The sequence below is a fragment of the Sander lucioperca genome, chromosome 3 (assembly GCF_008315115.2).
Source record: "Sander lucioperca isolate FBNREF2018 chromosome 3, SLUC_FBN_1.2, whole genome shotgun sequence".
Taxonomy (NCBI): Eukaryota; Metazoa; Chordata; class Actinopteri; order Perciformes; family Percidae; genus Sander; species Sander lucioperca.
The window spans coordinates 5,280,554-5,288,112 of record NC_050175.1 but is presented as its reverse complement, the minus strand read 5'-3'; the positions used below and the strand labels follow the sequence as shown (position 1 = coordinate 5,288,112).

Below are 7,559 nucleotides of genomic sequence, written 5' to 3'. Positions count from 1 at the left end.
TAATCTATTAATTCGTGTTCATGGGGACGTTTTCCTCGTTTTTTACGTGTGTATTGTCACGTTATTTTCTCGGGTAAAGGATGCCGGGAGGCGGCTGGGAGACGGCCGAAAATGACGCTCCATAAGCCGTGAGGCGGCCCGCTGGGGACGCGCCACAATAACGCGATGGCGGAGATTGGGTTTAGGAGAAACCCAACGGGGAAAGGGCGCCTTACACGCCGGGAGACGGACGCGGGGGACACGCCACAATAACACACGGGACAAAACGCCACGTGATCCCCGGGAAACAAAGCGCCACACGCGATCCCTGCTCGCCCGGGTGAAAGTCCTGTGATGTTTGACCCATCCACCCCCCCCGACCAACCTCCCTACGCGGATTTTCGGCTCTTTATACTACTCCCTACCATTTTCATGCTGTGACCACGAAATATGCTTCCCATTGAAATACATTACTTCACATTTTCCTGCTGGCCACCACGTAAAAAATGAGAAAAACGTCCCCATGAACACGAATCAATAGATTAAAAATAACATCACATTTACACGAACTGCCATGAGACCGGGCTGGACATCCGGCGGATCTTCCGGCAATGAAACGGTGTGGATACAGACTACTGTTTGCCTTACCCTAACTCTAAGTATAATTGTCAGCATTCCCACTTTCCCACCCAATTCAATGACCTGGAATATAGTTTTTTTTTTTGTTATTCAGTCATGATCAGGTTTCTAAATGAACTGTCCCACTGACCTCCTAAAATATGTCCGAAACCAGCCTTGGATAGATAGGTTGGTGGGAATCTAAAACTTACATCGCTGCCATAATGAATAGTTTTGATGAAATATTCCAAAGAGTCCAAAATTAGCACCATCCACTAGCCAAATGCTGGTAAAATATGCAAGTGGCTTCACCCACCAGCCAAAAAAAACAATGGTAATCTATTGAGGGGCTGGTCAAATTTGGCTGGTGGACAAAAAGTTAATTTTGGACCCTGCTCGCAGGCTATTGTTTTCACGTTGTTGAATGTCAAGCCGCCGGTGTTTAAACGCATTTCGACTGAAACACAGGACAGGTAGATGATAAACCCTTTCCATTCAGAACTTTTCAAGTGCAACGTAGGACAAACTCTACAGTTTCTACCTCTCTAGAAAAAGGACTCTATTTTTCACCCATCAAGCAGTTTAGTGTTGGTGTATAATGAGCATTACAGCCTCATAGGGCCGCTAACATGGCTGTAGACATTAAGCCATGATAATTGCTTTTCTGAATTCAGATTAAGCAAACAGTCACCCCTCATGAACACACAATTAAATAGCTGCTGAAAGTAATCCCCCCCACCAACTACCATCCACTGGTGTTGTTTTTCTGTCCTCTGCTGATCCCAATGACAAGTCTCACTCTGCCAGACCTTCCTCCACAGCGCGGCGGAGGAAGGTCTGCACAGCCACACACAACATTCCTGGATGGGAGAAAAACATGCTCTGGTTTATTAGTATTTCTTTAAACCAATCACATCGTCTTGGGTGGCATTAAGCGCCAGACGGAGCCACGGTGCCACTGCAAAATAGCCTCAGGAAGGAACTTGTTTTGGTGGAACGTGTGTACGTTCAAAAGTCAATCTACACACAGAGTAGATTGGACAGATAGTCTAGCTAGCTGTCTGGATTTACCCTGCAGAGATCTGAGGAGCAGTTAACCATAGTCCTCAGAAATCCACCAGAGGTTAGAACGCCAACACAAAGGAAGAGGAAGGGCACGCACATCTGGCTGAAAAGAGGGACATCCGACAGAATTTCCGGCGGCAACAGAGCAATCCCGGAAGTGGAACGTCGTGGATATGGACGGGGTCAGCGTATGTTCTAATTTTTCACTGAAAATTAGGCCCTATGTTCCCACATTTCTAAGATTTTTCTTAAAATTAGGCCCTATGTTAGGGTTAGGTTTACATTCCATCTGTAGTCCATTGTTACTGGATAATAGGTTAAGTGTAATTGGCTACCAAATTGGGAGAAAGGGGGATAAAATCTGATACAAATTTATGAAAAAGTAAATGTGGTAACATAGGGCCTAATTTTGGAAAAAAATCTTAGAAATGTGGGAACATAGGGCTGTGGGAACATAGGGCTGTGGGAACATAGGGCCTAATTTTGGAAAAAAGTCTTAGAAATGAAGGAACACAGGGCTGTAGGAATATAGGCACGCTCCCATATGGACTACAATGACAATAATTGTCTTCCAGTCCCAGTGTTCTGGTCCCATCAGTGTGGAAATAAAACAGCTCCTGTAAAGCCAACAGACTGTACTACGGAGCACCCTAAAGGGACATGGGAATTAGATTTTTCTTGTGCGCACAAGATGCTTTTCTCGTGAGCACGTGAAAGTACCTCATGCTCACGAGAAAACAATTTAAGGCTAGCAAAATTATGCTAACAAAGTACTGCCAACATTATGTGGCTAAAGTATAATAACATATATAATATTTCACATTCACAGCATGAAAATTGGTTAACAGTTACCTTTAAGTTGCCTACCTTAAAGTTCGTTGATGACACTATCAGGTACATTTTGGTTGTGGAAAAAAAAGGATGGCGCTGCGGCGAAGACAGTTTAGGCACCAAAGTTCAGTTTGGGAAAAAGATTGTGGTTTGGATTAAAACACAAACACGCGGTTCCTGGGTGAAAGTATTACAATTATATTATTATATTGTATTTGATTTTGCATAATTTTGCCTAACTTCCGGCTGTACTGTAGGTGTAGTCCTTCTAGACACAACCGTACTACTTTTGGAATGGCGAGATATTTCCTTCTTGATAGAGCTGTGTAGATTGAACTATTACCAGAGACAGATTAGAACCGAGACTTGGAGTAGTTTCCTGTATCTGCGTCACGTGGGCTCCACCACGGCCACGCCTCTTTAGGAGACTAGCGGCACGTCCTGAGTGTTTGACTCCAACGGGAGAAGTGAACGTGAACACATATTATGAGCGAATATTTTGCCCAAAGTAAATATTGGAGCCATTCTTCACGAGCCACATATCTCTCTAAAATGGCATTTTTCAGACGGACACATCAGGAGAAAATTTACTTTGTTTGAGACTTTGTTTTTGTCTCAGGACCGAACTCTCGCGAGATCTGGCAACACAGAGAAGCTAACGTCAGCTAACATTCATGACCGCCATAACAAAACTAATCTCTGAGATGATAAATATGTCTTTTAGCTGTGTAAATACCTAACGTTAGCAAAAGAACATATTAATACATTATTCAAATATAACTTTTCATCCATCCACACGACGTTCACTACACGTTGAAACGAGGCCACGCGCCTTTAGGAGACAGGAAGTGTGGACCGGTTCATAACGTTGGCGCTGCTTGAAATGCAATTGAAATGAAATTTAGTATAAAGGATTTTTGCTATGACTTAATGTTATCACTATTATTATTACTTAAGTATCTCGTTTCTCGTGCGCACCAGAGAGTATCTCAGGTGCATGAGAAAAACTAAATCCTCATGTTCCTTTATGGGCTCCAGAGACATCTTTTCATCATTTGTTAGCTTGCTTTTATCTGCCCATGTTTGTGTCAGGTCAATAGGAATAGTACACATGTATGTCAGTAAATAGCATGCACCTCTGCAACAAAAATGATTAGCTTCTGTTGTTGTTGTTGTTGTAAGTACGGGACTATATAAATCTCTGTCGTATCTTTCTCTCACAAACAGACAGAGAGAGTAGAGGAAGAAGAGAGAAGGTGGAGGAGAGAGAGAGATACGAGACCTCCCCGGGGGAAATCGCCTCACATAGACTGTGCTGACAACACGCTGCTGCCGAGATTAACTCTGTGAAACGCCGCGGATAACATCCCTCCCCTGCACCTCTCTACAGGCCATTAATCTGAGCTGACACGCAGAAGACAGAGAGGCAGAGGGTGTGGTGACGGCTGTGGCTGGATAAGAAAGAGACGATGACATTCATTTCCTGAAATATTGGCACTATCATCGCCTCGCTCCCTGTCATGTTTGCTCAGTGCGTTCAGTGAAGTATGAATAGGCAATGAAGAGAGTTCCAGTCCTTGGTTAGGCTGTCATGGAAAGTGATGCCGGAGGTAAACAGGAAGTTGTATTGATGCTTCAGAAGTAAGTGGGTGGTGTAGCTGCAGTGTTGTGTAGTCCCAGACTTGTGTAGTCCTGAGGCTAAACGCACTCTCCATCTGAGCTCGTTGTGAACACGAAGAGAACTGGACCACAAAGATAGTTTGTCAGTAGTTTGTATGTGGAAGCAGAAGAGAGGAGGGACTTTAAGCTGTACTCAACAGTAATGTGATGATTCTCAATGTTACTGTTCACCATTACGAATGCATTGTTTTAGTGAAATTGTAAATGGACTTCATTTATTAAGCACCTTTCTACCTTATCGGACAAATCGCTTTAAGGGCCATCCACACGAGAACGATTACTATAAATGTATAGTTTTAAAAATAGTTCTAACTCCAGTGGGTGGTGGAGTCCACACCACAGCTGTAACGACAGTGGCGAACGATTTGATGAACGATCAAAACACGCAACAGTTTTGTGGGTAAAACAATTAATTCTTGCCTCGCCCAATGGACACCTTGTCGAGCATTAATCCTTACAAATGCCAACCGCCAAAGTGGCTTGTAAAAGTGTTAGCTGCCACTGCCAAATTTTACCCACATTTACTGGGTAGCGGGTGCTTGTGTCAAGCCCTGAATACGACCCATTTTTATAAATTAGCACCCTTAGCGGTGGCAGAAATACGACCTTATATCTAAACCAGAGAATGTCCGGTTTTGAACGTAAAGGCCGCTAACGTTGTGAAACGGTTGCAGTTTGGTTCGGTTTAGGCACCAAAGCTACTTAAGTTTAGAAAAAGATCATGGTTTAGGTTCAAATCAAACATTAATTAACTTAAAGTTACATTACATTACTTCATTATGTTAACGAAGGACATGAACCCCGGTCTCCTGGGTGAAAGTCCTGTGTTTGTTTGACCTATCCACCCCCCCAACCTACCTCCATACGAGGACATTTGGCGCTCTTATACTTCCTCACCTTACTTCCTGCTGTGCTCCCGTCAGAACTACTACGGTCACTAGAAGGTGCCGCCACTAGAAACCTAAATATAGGTCATAACCACGACGTTCCACTTCTGGGATTGCCCCGTTGCAACTCGAAATACCACCGTATGTCCTTCTTTTCGACCGGATGTCCGTCCCCTTCCTCTGTCTCTGTGTTGGCGTTCTAACCTCCGGTGGATTTGTGAGGACTATGGTTAACTGCTCCTCAGATCTCTGCAGGGTAAATCCAGACAGCTAGCTAGACTATCTGTCCAATCTGTTTTCTGTTGCACGACTAAAACTACTTTTGAACGTTCAAATGTTTCACCAAAACAAGTTCCTTCCTGAGACTATTTAGCAGAGGCACTGTGGCTCCATCCGGTGCTTGGCGCCACCCAAGACGATTGTGATTGGTTTAAAGAAATACCAATAAACCAGAGCATGTTTTCTCCCATCCAGGAATGCTGTGTGGACTAGTCAGACCTTCCTCCGCAGCGCTGTGGAGGAAGGTCTGGCGAGACTACTGCTCGAACAAACTACCTCTGGGAGCGTTTTTTCAGGGGTAGGACAGGCTCGAAAAAGTTTGGTCTCAACTCTGTGTGAGCCAGATGTGTTATTGATGTGTTGGTGGGTGGATCCCCGCTGCTCACTAAGCCTCTGGTCGGACAACGCTATGCTGCTCAATTAGTCTAATGAGTCGAGTCAGCATGATGTCACAACACAGAGCTGCTGGCCGTCACTCAGACCGCAGGGCGGGAACAGTCCAGCCGCCACTTCGTCACATTTTGTCAAAATCATTCGGCATTTAATGAAAACATCTGAAGCGTTAGTTATCCAAATGATCGCCTGGACCTGAGCTCATCTCTTGATGTTCCGCAGAGCAGCGCTGTCCTGGGTCCTGCAGAAAAATAACCAATTTAACTATCACACCGTGCATTGGTGTATTAAAAGAAAGCCATTGTGTGTGATTTATTCATCTGCTGTCCTTGTTCCTGCTGAAGGCACTTCTTCTTTGTCTTGCCTCAAATAAGCAGCAGTCATGAATTTAAATGAGTTAATCAATTTCAAACACCACAGTTTTGTGTGCCGGACAGCTCCCACACTGTTGGCCTGGAAACAACGAGTCCACATAAGACTTACAGAGCATGCTGACGCTTCAAACCGCCTCTGGACACACTTTTTTTCCAGAGTTAACACTACTGGGACCAAACACACATAAAGTACAAACCATTTCATCATATTCTGTATGTGTGACAGTGTTTAGTGATGCACTTGTTTAGGGGCGTCTGGAGCTCACAGCATGTAATCGTGCCTGGTTCCAGTCGAGACAAAAAGCTCCAGAGATGCATTTGTTTGAATCGTTGTTGTACTATTTATAAAGATATGGCTGTGAAAACGCCCACGGAGCACTTCTGTACTTACACTTCTGTACTTACACTTGTTATCTTGGGTACATAGTTTTTTTACACTGACAAAATATGGACAAATGCAGCACTACGAATATCCGGAAAACAGTTTTAACCGTTGAGTGTGGACATTAGAGTGCGTATCGAGCTGCATTTTTCTGTCCGAGCCCGACAGGCATTAAAGCAAAGCCGCCCAATTTGGGGCCCGCGTGCTCTCTTTGTTTTGGCCCGCCATGGATTTGACAGGCTCATGCTTATTCTCCTCTTATTTTAAAAGTAATGACTATGAAACATACATTTTGTGCAGTTAAAAAGTACGTAATCTGAGTTTAACGGCAATGTAGTGCACAGTGCTGGTAAACTTCCCATTTAAATTACATACGTACATCTATGGAAAATGGCAAGAATTACAGTATTCTTCAACATCGACATTTATTTTTGGCCTGTGGCCTTTCATCCAGATACATTTTGGCCCTTCATATGAAAGAATTTGGGCACCTCTGCATTAAAGCAAAGAATTTCTAATAAGGGAAGAAGTTCCACTCTCTCGTTACTTCCGGCTTCTGAACTGGTTGCAGTTCCACCAGAGTTCCATATAGGGGGCGCTCACAGGCCAGTGCAGAATGAATGGGACTCTATGGAGCTATACCCCTCAAAATCCACTTTTCTCAGGATATAATTTTTTGTCTAGTAATTTGAATGTTGCATTTGAAAGGGGAGGCTAAGAAAATACACACTGCTGCGTGTTAGATTTTTTTAAAGTGGCTTTTTTGTTCTAAAAAGCCTTTTAAAATGTCAATGACGTCATACACATATACGGCCAGAGATTCTGCTTTACGGCGAGCTCTGAGTCACTTCCTTTGTTCTCTCGAGGCATCGACAACACAGCTGACAGGTTAGACTCTCCCTGTCAATACACGTGCTAGAAAGAGGTCTGCTAATGTTTTAAAGACCACGCCGAAATATTCACTCTGGCATTCTGGTTCTGCTTCGGATGCCGTCAAGCGGGATCTCCGATCGTAATCTGTCCTTCACTGACCAATCAGCATTCATTAGCAGAATGCTAGCGTCTTATGGG

General features: G+C 43.9%; 1 long non-coding RNA gene across 1 annotated transcript in view; it reads right to left on the bottom strand.

Moving 5' to 3' along the window:
• Positions 1-4,641: 4,641 nt before the first annotated feature.
• Positions 4,642-7,559, bottom strand: part of LOC118494680 — an 18,197-nt gene continuing 15,279 nt past the window's right edge. Inside the window, exon 3 of the long non-coding RNA XR_004896805.1 lies at positions 4,642-4,652. This is a non-coding gene — a long non-coding RNA (uncharacterized LOC118494680). The remainder of the gene's footprint in view (positions 4,653-7,559) is intronic.